At 45.4% G+C, this 13,523-nt stretch overlaps 2 protein-coding genes across 2 annotated transcripts in view; one reads left to right on the forward strand and one right to left on the reverse strand.

The window, feature by feature from the left end:
* COPG1 (COPI coat complex subunit gamma 1) overlaps positions 1 to 13,523 on the reverse strand; it is a 583,372-nt gene that overhangs the window by 569,457 nt on the left and 392 nt on the right. The window lies entirely within an intron of this gene.
* Positions 1 to 13,523, forward strand: part of RPN1 (ribophorin I) — a 359,024-nt gene that overhangs the window by 260,667 nt on the left and 84,834 nt on the right. The gene's annotated exons all lie outside the window — the stretch shown is intronic.

Below are 13,523 nucleotides of genomic sequence, written 5' to 3' on the forward strand. Positions count from 1 at the left end.
AGGAGTTTGAGACCAGCCTAGGCAACATGGTGAAACCTCATTTCTACAAGAAGTACAAAAACTAGCTGGATGTGGTGGCATGTGCCTGTGGTCCCAGCTACTCAATAGACTGAGGCAGGAGGATCACTTGAGCCCAGGAGGTTGAGGGTGCAGTGAGCTGTGATCATGCCATTCTACTCCAGCCTGGGTGACAGAGCAAGACTCTGTCTAACAAAATAAAAATAAAAAATTAGCTGACCATGGTGCCATGTGCCTGTGGTCCCAGCTACTCAGGAGGCTATGGTGAGAGGATCGCTTGAGCCCAGGAGTTTGAGGCTACAGTGAGCTATGATTGCACCACTGCACTTCAGTCTGGGCAAGAGTGAGACCTTGTCTAAAAAAAACAAAAACAAAAACACTCCTTTCCCAACTGCTGTCACCTTTGTCATAAATCAGATGACAGTATGTTAATGCGTCTATTTCTAGATTCTGTCCTGTTCTATTGATCTGTTTGCCTGTCCTTATGCCAATATCACACTGTACTATATTTACATAATATGTGTATTATGTTTACATAATAGATTCTAATATCTGGTGGTGTAAGTCCTCCAACTTTTCTTCCTCTGACAGATTGCCTTGGCAGTCTGAGGTCATCTCCAGCCCTGACTGGGGAGGGATCCACTTTGAAGCTCAGCAGCTCATCCCCTGTCTCCTGGTTGGTATCTGGAGACATCAGTTCCTTGCCATGTGGACCTCTCCACAGGGCTGCTCATGCTCACGACATGGCAACCGGCTTCCCTGGGGGGGGAGGATGCAAGTGACAGAGAGAAGGAGGGACCCAGAATCTCCATCATGGGAGCCATCGTGTCTTTTCACAACTTAATATCAGAAGTGACGTTCTATCATTTCTGCTGTATTCTGTTTGTTAGAAGTGAGGAACCAAATCTGGCCCACACCAGAGGGGAGAGGTTTACACAAGAGTGTGACTATCACAAGGTGAGAATTACTGGGGGTCATCTTACAGGCTGCTGACCTACCACATATACAAAACAGATTGCTTCGTAAACTACTTTTTTTATTATTATTATTAAGATATAATTCAGCCAGGCGCAGTGGCTCACGCATGTAACCCCTGCACTTTAGGAGGCCGAGGTGGGCAGATCACCTGAGGTCAGGAGTTCGAGACCAGCCTGGCCAACATGATGAAATCCCATCTCTACTAAAAATACAAAAATTAGCTGGGTGTGCTGGTGGCTCCTGTAATCCCAGCTACTCAGGAGGCTGAGGCAGGAGAATCACTTGAACTAGGGAGGCATAGGTTGCAGTGAGCTGAGATCACGCCATTGCACTTCAGCCTGGGTGACAGAGCAAGACTCTGTCTCAAAAAAGAAAAAAAAAAAAAAGAGGAAGAAGATATAATTCACACTTTAAAGCATGCAATTCAGTGGTTTTTGGTATATTCGTAAGGCTATGGAAATACCACCATTATGTTATTCCAGAATATTGTCATTATCCCATAAAGAAACTGTGTCTGGGGCCAGGCATGGTGGCTCATGCCCACAGTCCCACCACTTTGGGAGGCTGAGGCAGGCAGATCACTTGAGGTCAGCTTGCCCGACATGATGAAACTTGGTCTCTATTTAAAATAAAAAATCAGCTGGACTCTGTGGCACACGCCTATAATCCCAGCTACGGGGGAGGCTGAGGCATGAGAATTGCTTGAACCTGGGAGGCAGAGGTTGCAGTGAGCCGAGATCATGCCACTGGACTCCAGCCTGGGCAACAGAGTAAGACTCTGTCTGAAAACAAAACAAAACAGAACAAAACAACAAAACTGTGTCCGCTTTAGCAATCACTGCCCCATTCCCTTCTTCCCCTGCTCCTGGCAATCACTAATCTACTTTCATTCTGCGTGGATTTGCCTATTCTGGACATGGAATATAAATAGAATCATACATTACGTGGCCTTTTGTTTCCAGCTTCCTAGCAAAATGCTTTCAAGGTTCCTCTGTGTTGTATGATGTATTCATGTTAAATGATGTATCAATACATCATTCCTTTTAATGGCCAAAAAAAATTATATTGTACGGACATACCACATTTTATTTATCAGTATCAGTAGATGGACATTTAAACTGTTTCTCCTTTTTGACTGTCATAAATCATGTTGCTAGGAACATCCATGTACAGGTATTTAGTGAATATATGTTTTCAGTTCTCTTGGGTTTAAACCTGAATGCTCATATGGAAACTCCACATTTAACTTTTTGAGGAACTGCCAAATTATTTTCCAAAGCTACTGCACTATTTTACATTCCCACTAGCAATATATAACAATTCTGATTTATCTGGCCAGGCGCAGTGGCTCATATCTGTAATCTCAGCACTTTGGGAGGCTGAGTTCAAGACCAGCCTGGGCAATATGGCAAAACCCCATCTCTACAAACAAAGAAAAAATTAGGCGTGGTCTACCGTTTGGCCGGGCGCAATGGCTCACACCTGTAATCCCAGCACTTTGGGAGGTCGAGGAGGGTGGATCACCTGAGGTCAGGAGTTCGAGACCAGCCTGGCCAACATGGCAAAACCCTGTCTCTATTAAAAATTAGCCAGGCATGGTGGTGCGCGTGCCTGTAATCCCAGCTACTCGGGAGGCTGAGGCAGGAGACTCGCTTGAACCTGGGAGGCGGCAGTTGCAGGAGCCAAGATCATGCCATTGCACTACAGCCTGGGCAACAGAGCAAGACTCTGTCTCAAAAAGAAAAAAAAAAAGAAAGGCCGGGCGCGGTGGCTCAAGCCTGTAATCCCAGCACTTTGGGAGGCCGAGACGGGCGGATCACAAGGTCAGGAGATCGAGACCATCCTGGTGAACCCAGTGAAACCCCGTCTCTACTAAAAAATACAAAAAAAAAAACTAGCCGGGCGAGGTGGCGGGCGCCTGTAGTCCCAGCTACTCGGGAGGCTGAGGCAGGAGAATGGCGTGAACCCGGGAGGCGGAGCTTGCAGTGAGCTGAGATCCGGCCACTGCACTCCAGCCTGGGTGACAGAGTGAGACCCCGTCTCAAAAAAAAAAAAAAAAAAAAAAAAAAAGACTTTAAAAAAAAAAAAAAAAGAAAGAAAAAGAAAAGAAAAGAATTCTGATTTCTCAGCATTCTGGCCAACACTTGTTATTGTCTGTTTGTTTTTTACTGTAGTCATCCTAGTGGGTATGAAGTAGTATCCGACAGTAGTTTTGATCTGTATTTCCCTAATGACTAATGAAGTAGAATAATGTGCTTATTGGCCTTTTTTATACCTTCTTATGAGAAATACCTATTCAAATCCTTTGTCCATATTTAAAAATTTAATTATTTATTTTTTGAGACCAAGTCTTCCTCTGTCACCCAGGCTTGAGTACAGTAGTGCAATCATAGCTCACTGCAGCCTCAAACTCCTGGGCTCAAGTGATCCTCCCACCTCATTCTCCTTAAGTTTTGGGACTATAGGCATGAGTCACCTTGTGGACCAGTCTATTTTTAAGTTGGGTTGTTTATCTTTCAATTGTTGAATTGTAAGTGTTCTTTGTATATTCTGGTTAACAGACTTCTCTCAAATAAAGAATTTGTGCCGGGTGTGGTGGCTCAAGCCTGTAATCCCAGGACTTTGGGAGGCCGAGGTTGGTGGATCATGAGGTCAGGAGATTGAGACCAACCTGGCCAACATAGTGAAACTCTGTCTCTACTAAAAATATAAAAAAATTAGCTAGGTGTGGTGGCATGTGCCTGTAATCCCAGCTACTTGAGAGACTGAGCAGGAGAATCGCTTGAAGCCAGGAGGCGGAGGTTGCAGTGAGCCGAGATCATGCCACTGCACTCCAGCCTGGCAACAGAGCGAGACTCTGTCTTAAAAAAAAAAAAAAAAAAAAAAAATGCCGGGGGCGGTGGCTCAAGCCTGTAATCCCAGCACTTTGGGAGGCCGAGACGGGCAGATCACGAGGTCAGGAGATCGAGACCATCCTGGCTAACACGGTGAAACCCCGTCTCTACTGAAAAATACAAAAAACTAGCCGGGTGAGGTGGCGGGTGCCTGTAGTCCCAGCTACTCGGGAGGCTGAGGCAGGAGAATGGCGTAAACCCGGGTGGTGGAGCTTACAGTGAGCTGAGATCCGGCCACTGCACTCCAGCCTGGGCGACAGAGAGAGACTCCGTCTCAAAAAAAAAAAAAAAAAGAATTTGCAAGTATTGTCTTCCATACTATGGATTGTCTTTTCACTATTTTTATTTATTTATTTACTTATTTATTTTTTGAGATGGAGTCTCACTCTATTGCTAGGCTGGACTACAGTGGCACAGTCTCGGCTCACTGCAACCTCCACCTTATGGGTTCAAGCGATTCTCTTCCCTCAGACTCCCGAGTAGCTGGGATTATAGGCGCCTTCCACCACACCTGGCTGATTTTATTTTATTTATTTATTTATTTTTGTAGTAGAGACAGAGTTCCACCATGTTGGCCAGGTTGGGCTCGAACTCCTGACCTCAGGTGATCCACCCACCTCAGCCTCCCGAAGTGCTAAGGTTACAGTCGTGAGCCACTATGCCTGGCCAAAAAATTATTTTTTTATATGCTGCTGGATTCAGTTTGCTAGTATTCTGTTTGTCAGGATTTTCACTTACACCATCATAAAAAATACTAGTTTGTAATTTTCTTTCTATGTCTTTATCTGGTTTAGATATGAGGGTAATACTGGCCTCTTAGAATGAGTTGGGAAGTTTTCTCATTTTTTTGTTGGAAATTGAACTTTTTTTTTTTTTTTTTTTTTTTTTTTTTTTTTTTTTTTTTTGAGACGGAGTCTCGCTTTGTCGCCCAGGCTGGAGCGCAGTGGCGCGATCTCAGCTCACTGCAGGCTCCGCCTCCCGGGTTCACGCCATTCTCCTGCCTCAGCCTCCAAGTAGCTGGGTCTACAGGCATGCGCCACCACGCCCGGCTAACTTTTTGTATTTTTAGTAGAGACGGGGTTTCACCGTGTTAGCCAGGATGGTCTCAATCTCCTGACCTCGTGATCCCCCGCCTTGGCCTCCCAAAGTGCTGCGATTACAGGCATGGGCCACTGCGCCCGGCCAGAAATTGAACATTTTAATTTAATTGTAATTATAATGTGGCAGTTCTAAGATTTGTTGTCTTTACTGCTTGTAGTAGTGGTTTTGTTTGTTTAGTGACTTCCTGAACTAATTCTGTAAAGTTTGTATTATTTGTCATGTGAGACCACTGAAGTCTCTACTTGGTAGGTTAGCTTAGTGATGAGCTAATGATGGGACAGAGATGTCTTTAAACGCCTGGAACCATAGATCCCTCAGTCTTTGCGGAGGGGCTGTGCGTGCATGTTAGGACATGCTTTCAAAGTGTAGGTAGGCTGTTTACAACCCCACCTTAGCCTTCACTTCCTGCTTGTGCAATGCTTCAAATTCAACCAGAGATGAATTTAGGGACTTCTGAATGTTTTCCTGAGCACATGCACATCCGTGGGCTTGCACACTGACCTATGATGTGCTTGGCCTTTTGGATGCCCAGGAATCTGCCAGAGATATATATATATATATATCTTTAAGATTAAGTCTTGCTCTGTTGCCCAAGCTGGAGTGCAGTGGCACAATCTTGGGTCACCGCAACCTCCGCCTCCTGGGTTCAAGTAATTCTCCTGTCTCAGCCTCCTGAATAGCTGGGATTACAGGCGCAAGCCACCATGCCTGGTAATTTTTGGTGATCTTTGTTTTTTTTTTTGAGTTGGAGTCTTGCTGTATCACCTAGGCTGGAGTGCGGTGGTGCAATCTTGGCTCACTGCAACCTCCATCTCCCAGGTTCAAGTGATTCTTCTGCCTCAGCCTCCCAAGTAGCTGGAATTACAGGCACCTGCCACCATGCCAGGCTAATTTTTGTATTTATTTATTTATTTTTGAGATGCAGTCTTGCTCTGTCGCCAGGGTGGAGCGCAGTGGTGCGATCTCAGCTCACTGCAGCCTCCGCTTCCCGGGTTCAAGCGATTGTCCTGCCTCAGCCTCCCAAGTAGCTGAGACTACAGGCATGCACTACCACGCCCAGCAAATTTTTGTGTTTTTAGTACAGACAGGGTTTCACCATGTTGGCCAGGATGGTCTCAATCTCGTGACCTCGTGATCCACCCACCTTGGCCTCCCAAAGTGTTGGGATTATAGGCGTGAGCCACCGTGCCCGGCCTAATTTTTGTATTTTTAGTAGAGACCAGATTTCACCATGTTGCCAGGCTGGTCTTGAATTCCTACCTCAGGTGATCTGCCCGCTTCGGCCTTCCAGAATGCTGGGATTACAGGTGTGAGCCACCGTGTCTGGCTTTGCCAGAGTTTTCAAAGCCCTTATGGACATCTATTCCCTAACTTTTAAGCTTTAAAAAAATTTTTTTTATTTTTAGTCTATTGCTTGATCCAACTGTTATCCACTGCCTCAGGCAGTCACAAAGTTAAAACTCTTGCCTATAATTGTTTAAAAAAAAATCCCCAGAGAAGACAAGTTTTCACACTGGATGAGCTCCAAGTCAGGCTAAATACAGACAGCCTTGCAACTGACATATTCCAGGGAACCACCAGACAGGTGAAATAATGACAATCACTTGTGAATGAGTCTTTGAAAAGGTTCCAGCTCCACTCTTCTTCCTGCAGCGGCTGCTGAGCTGCACCATGGATGCAGGTTATTATTTTTGAAGGCTACTGTGGGCCTGGAGGACAGAGGATGGATTTAGGGCAAGTTAAAATGTCACAGAGTTGGCCAGGTGTGGTGGCTCATGCTTGTCATCCCAGCACTTTGAGAGGCCGAGGTGGATGGATCACTTGAGCTCAGGAATTCAAGACCAGCCTGGCCAGCATGGTAAAACCCTGTCTCTATTAAAAATAAATAAATAAATAAAAAGAAAAAAGTGTGTCACAAAGCTTTCTCATTTTACTGAGATTCATCCACATTCTTGAATAATGTTCTCCAGGTTGTTGCCAGCCTTTTTTTATTTTGAAGATTAGTCTCACTATGTTGCTCAGCATGGAGTGCAGTGGCTTTTCACAGGTGCGATCCCATTATTGATCAGCACCGCAGTTTTGACCTGCTCGGTTTCCTGTGTGAAACTGTTCACCCCTCCTTAGGCAGCCCGGCAGTCCTCCACTCCCAAGAGGTCACCATACCGACGCTGAACTTAGTGCGGACACCCGATGAACATAGTCCATCACAGCCCACCACAGCTCGAGTAGCCAAGACTATAGAAGTGTATCACCCTGCCAGGCTGCAAGACTTCGACTGATTTCCATAGTCACAGTCTTCAGAATGTGGATTCTGACAATTTTGGCCATTTTTCTGTTTGGTTTTCCGAGAAGACAGTTTTTAGAACCTTTACACTTCTTTACTTTTAATTTTCACTGACCTCACTCACTGCCACCACTGGCTTTTTTTTTTTTTTTTTCCTGGTTTGAGACAGGGTCTTGCTTTGTCACCCAGGCTGGAATATAGTGGTGCGAACATAGCTCACTAGAGCCTTGACCTCCCCGGCCCAAGGCAATCTTCCCACCTCAGCACCCCCAGGTAGCTGGGACTACAAGCGGGTGCCACAACACCTGGCTAATTTTTGTATTTGTGTGTGTGGAGATAGGGTTTTGCTATGCTGCCCAGGCTGGTCTTGAACCCCTCAGCTTAGGAGATCCACCTACCCTGGCCTCCCCAAATGCTGGAATTATAGGCGTGAACCACCAAGGCCATCTGCCACTTGCTTTTTAAGCTTGGAAATAAATTCTGAACTTTCCCCTCTCTCTGTTTTTGTTTGTTTGTTTGTTTGTTTTTGAGACGGAGTCTCACTCTGTCGCCCAGGCTGGAGTGCAATGATGTGATCTTGGCTCACTGGAACCTCCACCTCCCCGGTTCAAGCAATTCTGCTGCCTTAGCCTCCTGGCAAAAATGTTTACATCACAGAAATTGCACCAACACGCCCAGCTAATTTTTGTATTTTTAGTAGAGACGGGGTTTCACCATGTTGGCAGGATGGTCTTGAACTCCTGACCTCATGGTCCACCCGCCTTGGCCTCCCAAAGTGCTGGGATTACAGGCGTGAGCCACCACACCCAGCCCTCTTTTTTTTTTGAATGGCATTATAACTAGATGAACTTCTTCAAATATGACTAATTATTCTACAGTATGATATTTTCATGACTGATTAGGATTCCATGCTATGAATAAATTATTGCTTATTTAGCAACCACCTCCCCAATGTGCTGCTGAAGCTAGTTTGCACTGACTCTCAAGAGCTGCTTATGTATCTCTTTCCAACACTGTGTTAGTGAAATTCCATCGGTATCTTGAAATCAGCCTGGCGAAAATGTTTACATCACAGAAATTGGCAAAAACTCTAGGACGTTCATCCCCACCCACAACCAACAGGCAGCTATCAAATATTCAACTTGCTTTGTCATAGGAGGTTCCTGGTAAGAGTTCTAGGGGCAGGGACCACAACAGAGAGTCACATCAAGACCACACTTTATTCATTGTGTATCGTTGAGACTCAGCAGAAGGCCTACCACATATTAGGTGATAAGGACATTTTCTTCTTCTTGTGTATGTGTCTCTTGACATAGTTGGATTCCCAATCTGAGTACCATTTTATAATCTTTCTTGATTTAGTATTACTTCAAAGCTTCATATACATTGACACATAGTTGTCATTATTTTAATGACTGTAATTTTCCTTTGAATGAATAAGTCATTAGTTCTTTAACCCCTTCCATGTTGACTTACTCTTAGGTTGTTTCCAGTGTTTCACAGTGATGGACAACTCTACATAATGAGCTTCCTGAGTCTTGTTGAACTTCCTTAATTATTTTTAGAGATAGGGTTTCACCCTCTCGCCCAGGCTGGAGTACAATGGTGAGATCATAGCTCACTGGATCCTTGAACTGCTGGGCTCAGGGGCTCTTCCCACCTCAGGCTCCCAAGTAGATGGGATTACAGGCATACATGCCACCATACCCAGCTAATTTTTTTTTTTTTTCTTTTTGAGACGGAGTCTTGCTCTATCACCCAGGCTGGAATGCAATGGCGTGATCTCGGTTCATTGCAACTTCTGGCTCCCAGGTTCAAGCAATTCTCCTGCCTCAGCGGTCTGAGTAGCTGGAATTATAGACGTGTGCCACCACACCTGGCTAATTTTTGTGTTTTTAGTAGAGATGGGGTTTCACCATCTCTACTACTGTAGGCCAAGCTGGTCTCAAACTCCTGACCTCAGGTGATCCACTCACCTCGGCCTCCCAAAGTGCTGGGATTACCGGCGTGAGCCACTGCACCCAGCCTAATTTTATTTATTTATTTATTTATTTATTAATTATTTTTATAGAGACGGGATCTCACTATGTTGCCTAGGCTGGTCTCAAACTCCTGGACTCACACAGTGCTCCTGCCTTGACCTTCCAAAGTGCTGGGATTACAGGCATAAGCCACCATGCCTGGCTGGAGCTCCTTTAAAGTTGGGAACAGGCTACTTTGCCAAAAGAGCAGTTGAGACAGTGTGAAAAATACATATGACCTCCTAAATCATTAATTCCTTCATATAGTGAGAGTCTGTTTTATGACTGAGTCTAGCATCTGCTTTAGGGCTCCAAGAAAAACATGGGCCTGGATCTCACAATCACAAAAAAGGTCCTACATTTGAAAGTTTAATGCTGTCTCCAAATGAGATTATACCTGCAAGACATGAGTGCTTATCATATCACTCCATAGTCCTGAACCAGGATCAATCAAATATATATTTGGCTGCTGTAACAGAGAATCAAAATACATGTGCAGGTGGACAGTCACTGGCACGTGTAATCCCAGCTACTTGGAGGCTGAGGCAGAAGGATCACCTAAGCTCAGGAGTTGTTTGGTCTTTTGGTTGTTTTTTTTTTGTTTTTTTTTTAAACAAGATCTCACTCTGTCACCCAGGCTAGAGTGCAGTGGCCCAATTGCAGTTCACTGCAGCCTTGACCTCCTGGGCTCAAGTGATCCTCCTGCTTCAGCCTCCTGAGTAGCTGGGACTACGTATGAGCCACAGCACCTGCATCATCATTTTTGTGTTAAAAGCATTAACCTGGCAAACTTAAACCTTTAGACTGTTCTAGAAACTTTAAAACCCTATTTCAATCTCCTTTTTTTGTTTTTTAATAATAAGCCAGGAGTTAAAAGGAATTGGTTCAGACTTTCCTCAGCCGTGATACCAAAGAGATGATCTCTGCCCTCTTAGTCAAGTGTGGGAGACACACATGTAAATATATCATTTAAAAAGGTACACACGAAAAGCTATAGGGGGCTAGAATATGACTTCTTCCCCATAAGGTAAGAAAAAGCTTGTAAGAAGAGGCAATTCATTCATCTGGTGGAAAAAGCAAGAAAGAACATTCTAGACAAAGGGAACAGCTTGGGCTGGGTGTGGTGGCTCATGCCTGTAATCCCAGCATTTTGGGAGGCAGAGATGGAAGGATCGAGTGAGGTCAGGAGTTCAAGACCAGCCTGGCCAACCTGACGAAACCCCATCTCTACTAAAAAATACGAAAATTAGCCAGTCGCAATGGTGCGTGCCTGTAATTCCAGCTACTCGGGACGCTGAGGCAGGAGACTCTCTTGAACCTGGGAAGCAAAGTGCCACTGCACTCCAGCTTGGGTGACAATCCAAGACTCTGTCTCAAAAAAAAAAAAGGGAACAGCTTGAGCAAAGGTACTGAGTGTTGGAGGTACCCCAGTGTCTTGATCTATTTTGTGCTGCTATAGCAAAATACCTGAGATTGGGTAACTTATAAGGAACAGAAATTTATTTCTCAAAGATCTGGAGGCTGAGAAGTCCAAGCTTAAGGCTCCAGCAGATCCGGTTGTCTGGTGAGGGCTGCTGTCTGCCTCCAAAGTGATGCCTTGTTGCAGTGTCCTCTGGAGGGAAGGAACACGGTGGCCTCACATAGAGGAAGGCAGAAGGGCAAGAGAGCTGGAGGCTGCTGCACCAAGCCTCTTTTATAAAGGCCTTAATCCCATCCATGAAGGAGGAGCCTCTAAGATCTAATCATCTCCTTAAGCTCCCTCCTCTTACTATCACTTCATTAGCCATTAAGTTTCAACACTTAAATTATGGATGGGACACATTCAAACCATAGTACCTGACAATTCACCTGAACACAGAGTACATGTGGGTTGGATGAGTGGCTAGAGACCAGGCTGAAGAGGTAGGCTGGGCCCAAGTGTTGGAGATGAAGGCTTTTTTTTTTTTTTTTGAGATGGAATTTCGCTCTTGTCCAGGCTGGAGTGCCACGGCGCAATCTTGGCTTACCACAACTGCCGCCTCCCGGGTTCAAGTGACTGTCCTACCTTAGCCTCCCAAGTAGCTGGGATTACAGGCACCCACCACCACACCTGGCTAAATTTTTTTGTATTTTTAGTAGAGAGAGGGGTTTGTCCATGTTGGTCAGGCTGGTCTCGAACTCCTGACCGCAGGTGACCCACCCGCCTCAGCCTCCCAAAGTGCTGGGATTACAGGCGTGAGCCACCGCGCCTGGCTGAGGATGTTTTATTTGTTAAATGGTGTATGTTACATTGGTTTTTATCATCTATGTCAGCCTCTTAGTGTGACTTTTTAAGCTGCAGAGATTAGAGAGCTTAAAAAAAAAAAATTCACAGCCAGGCGTGGTGGCTCACACCTGTATTGCCAGCACTTTGGGAGGCCGAGGAGGGCAGATCACGAGGTCAGGAGATCGAGACCATTCTGGCTAACACGGTGAAATCCCATCTCTACTTAAAAAATACAAAAAATTAGCTGGGCATGGTGGTGGGTGCCTGTAGTCCCAGTTACTTGGGAGACTGAGGCAGGAGAATGGCGTGAACCTGGGAGGTGGAGCTTGCAGTGAGCTGAGATCGCACCACTGTACTCCAGCCTGGGCGACAGAGCAAGACTCTGTCTCAAAAAACAAACAAACAAACAAACAAAAATTCACATTTCCCAAACTTTCTTGCAGTTAGAATTCTGGGTAAGAGTTAGCTTTATTCCTTAAATGCACTAGTGCATAACATAACAGCTAGGAGTGAGATGGGGGCCATTGTTCTGCTGCCCAAGTCCTCACTGCTTGCCAGCATAGACAGGGAGACACTAGGTTTCAGCATAGACCAGTTCTTCTGTTTAGTTTTGGGCACATTCTTTTTTTTTTTGAGATGGAGTTTCACTCTTGTTGCCCAGGCTAGAGTGCAATGGCGCAATCTCGGCTCACCGCAACCTCCGCCTCCTGAGTTCAAGCGATTCTCCTGCCTCAGCCTCCTGAGTAGCTGAGATTACAGGCATGCACCACCACGCCGGGCTAATTTTATATTTTTAGTAGAGACAGGGTTTCTCCATGTTGGTCAGGCTGGTCTCGAACTCCTGACCTCAGGTGATCCACCCGCCTCGGTGTCCCAAAGTGCTGGGATTACAGGCGTGAGCCACCACGTCCGGCCTCTTTTTTCTTTTTGAGCCAGAGCCTCGCTCTGTCACCCAGGCTGGGATGCAGTAGTGTGATCTCAGCTCACTGCAGCCTCTACCTCCTGGGTTCGAGTGATTCTCCTGCCTCAGCCTCTTGAGTAGCTAGGATTACAGGTGAGCGCGCCATTGCAGCCAGCTAATTTTTGTATTGTTAGTAGAGACGGAGTTTCACCGTGTTGGCCAGGCTGGTCTCGAACTCCTGACCTCAGGTGATCCACCCATCTCGGCCTCCCAAAGTGCTGGGATTACAGGTGTGAGCCACCACGCCCGTCCAAGTTCTGGGCAATCTTGGAGGTCCACCAGAGCCCATTTCTTTAGGACCTCCAAGATTTTGTAAGCATCTAATCGCCTGTATTAAATCCCTTTCTGATGAAAATGGCTAGAATGGCATGTCTTCTGTAACTGAACCCTGATTAATGCAGAAGGTATGTGATTTGACTGCCCAGCTGCATTCCAGCTAAAACATGGCTCGAATTCAGGCTCTGGCCCACATTTTGGAGAGCCTGTTATGTCCACAAGGCAATGTGGACACCCCCATTAGAAAATTCTTCTGACCTGGTCTGCTGCAGTTGAAGACTAGACCATTCCTGAGGGCAAGTTAGGGCAAATATAAAAGCCTTCTCTGTAGGTATCTTGCTTCTGTGACACCATTGGTCCTGTCTTCCACACTTAAAGGTGAGGATTGTACAATCCTGTTCATGACCAGGGTCAAATGTCTGCAACAGTATACTAAACGAGTTAAAATGCCTGTCATCACTGAGATTTTGAATCTATTTCCCTATAAACAAAGCCGGAGACTGGAGGAGAGGAAGGGTAGTGGTAGAGGATTCAGAAAAAAGAGGAGGAAGTGAATATAGATGAACACTTTTAAAAATTATTTTAGCAATCATCTATTTTAAATAGAATAGGAAACAATAACCTGCAAAATAAACCCTATTTTTCAAGCAGCTTTGCTTCGGGACATGCCCATGTTTAAAAAGCAAAACAGTTAGAGGAAATCTTAGATAAACAATAGTATAATAGAACTGGCATGAAGGAATAG

This window comes from Macaca thibetana, chromosome 2 (genome assembly GCF_024542745.1).
Source record: "Macaca thibetana thibetana isolate TM-01 chromosome 2, ASM2454274v1, whole genome shotgun sequence".
NCBI classification, from domain to species: domain Eukaryota; kingdom Metazoa; phylum Chordata; class Mammalia; order Primates; family Cercopithecidae; genus Macaca; species Macaca thibetana.